A 2,120-nucleotide genomic window follows, 5' to 3' on the forward strand; every position below is an offset into this window, starting at 1 on the left:
TGACATTTAAATATACAGTATATGTATTGATATATTGATATGATTGATATATTTGTTCTTTGTCTTTCCTAAAGTTCCCATCACTCTTCTCCTTTGGCTTGTTCACCAAATCTGGTCCAACCTTGAAGCAGGTGACATAAATACTGTACTAGTGCTCTTTGTATCATCCCGGGACCCTGAGATGAATTGAAAGCCTGTGAAATGGCTGCTAAACATCGGCCGCAGTAACCAAGTGAAAGGAAAGCCAGCAACATTAAGTTTGTGTTGTTAAAGGCCCTGAAAACCTATTTTCTTAATCATGTTCTCATATTGAGCGATGGGGTCCAACAGAATTAGCAACAGTTTTGGTTATTTGTGTTTCTGTCCCTGATTGGTCGGGGTAAATCCGGATTTAGAGCATCAAAGTGGGATGACAGAGAAATGTTTTTGAGAAAATCTAGTTTTTTTAGGTGCTTTAATGTCAAGTCAAATTAAATGTGAGTGGTCAACTATGAGCTACTAGGAGGGATACAAAAACACCCTAATATAAGAAGATATACCAGATGTCTCTTTCCTACACTGTGTTTAGCTGGTCCCTTTGTTGTGCAGTAGTTTCATGGATTTGTCCGCCCATTCGGTTCTTTCTCTTCCCTCAGATAGAAGACACGTATTTCAGCGTGACACTTTTTGGGGAGGGCTGCTCAGAGGGTTCAGATCCCACGCAGGGCCGACCCAACGCAAAGATCTGCACTCGGGTCATAGGAGCAGGTAAAGTACAGTACACATAGGCTTCTAGTTGTGTTTAATGGAAACATATATCATTATACAATTCATGATTATTTCATCAGGGGTTGTGAGTAACACCTGTGCTTCTCCTGCTGTGTAGTAGTACAAGTAGTGCTGTGAAAAAGGCCCATTCAGCTTTAGCAGTTAAAGGATCAGGCTGGTGTTCTGTATCAAAAGGCTCCGTGTCGTTTTTAGAGTTTCTTACACAAACAGGAGTAAATCGTGCATTTGTTGGGGACTACATCCTGCGGTGGATTCATCCACATTTGGTGCCCGAGGGAGTATTAAGAGCAGCAGGACGGTGTAAGCGGGGTTGATGGTACATCTAGCAATTCCCTTGTTCGATCTGGTAAGTGGTAAAAAGAATCAAACATGTTTTTTTCCAGAGCTGATGATGGAAGTAGCTCTGGAGTGAGCCGTCACGCTTCCTTCTCGTCTCTGTTGAGAGTTGCTCATGCTCAGTAGCGATCGGGCACTCGCGAGAAAAGACAAAGTTGATGAGCTGAAGCGCAAGCGAGCATTTCAATTATACTGTGAGAGGATGTTTACTTAAATCTAGATTAAACATTTCAATTCACTTTGGTCTTTGTTGTCATTTGAAAACCGCTAATAAACAAAAGAAATCGTAAAAAAAATAAAAATGAACGTTGACTATTTCTGGAGCTGTTTTTATCTTGTTTGTGTTTTTGTTCTGGTTTACAGAGCCTGGTTATGTCGCTACAGTCTCTGCTCTGGTACAAGCAGGCGTAACCTTGCTGAATGAGCTGCACTCTCTGCCCAGGAGGTCAGTTTAGTCCGTTTTCTCTTTATAAACGGGGAGATTTGGTGAAAACCTTCTGTCTCATCTCTATCTGCCTTCCTCCTCTCTTCGCATCATCCCTCATTTGCTCTCTGTTGTGATTGACAGAGGAGGGGTGTACACTCCAGCAGCTGCATCCCATAAAACCAGTCTCCTTGACCGCCTCCACAGCATTTGTTAAAAAAGGCCAAACGTTCATAAAGAAGGCCCTTACACTTCACAATTCACATGAGGCCATGTCTGTGCGAAAGTATAAAAAAGGTGAGCAGGATATGCTTAACCCTATTGGAAAAATGCAAGTTTGTGTACGGCTCAGATTCCTGGTGTCATAATGTGGTTAGTTAAGTTTTCATTAATGCTTTGTCTGTCTTTTGGTGTTTGGATTCCAAAGAAATGTCTAAGCTACATTGACTATAAGATTTCAGGTATACAGTTGCTGCGTATTTATCATTGGACAACGTGAGAGGTGTATGTACTGTTGTGTTGTAGTAAAACATATATATTTTAAATCTTTAAAGCCAAATATTAAGAGCAAGTGTTTGCTTTAAGTTTATGA

The 2,120-nt window shown here is 41.0% G+C and overlaps 1 long non-coding RNA gene across 1 annotated transcript; it reads left to right on the plus strand.

Annotated features, from left to right (window-relative positions):
• Window positions 1-1,098: 1,098 nt before the first annotated feature.
• Window positions 1,099-1,799, plus strand: LOC116380484 (uncharacterized). Its single transcript, XR_004212566.1, has 3 exons — window positions 1,099-1,114; window positions 1,468-1,549; window positions 1,673-1,799. It is a non-coding gene; the product is annotated as an uncharacterized LOC116380484 (long non-coding RNA).
• Window positions 1,800-2,120: the final 321 nt, after the last annotated feature.

This window comes from Anarrhichthys ocellatus, unplaced genomic scaffold, assembly GCF_004355925.1.
Source record: "Anarrhichthys ocellatus isolate YVR2014 unplaced genomic scaffold, GSC_Weel_1.0 scaffold7360, whole genome shotgun sequence".
In the NCBI taxonomy this organism is placed as follows: Eukaryota; Metazoa; Chordata; class Actinopteri; order Perciformes; family Anarhichadidae; genus Anarrhichthys; species Anarrhichthys ocellatus.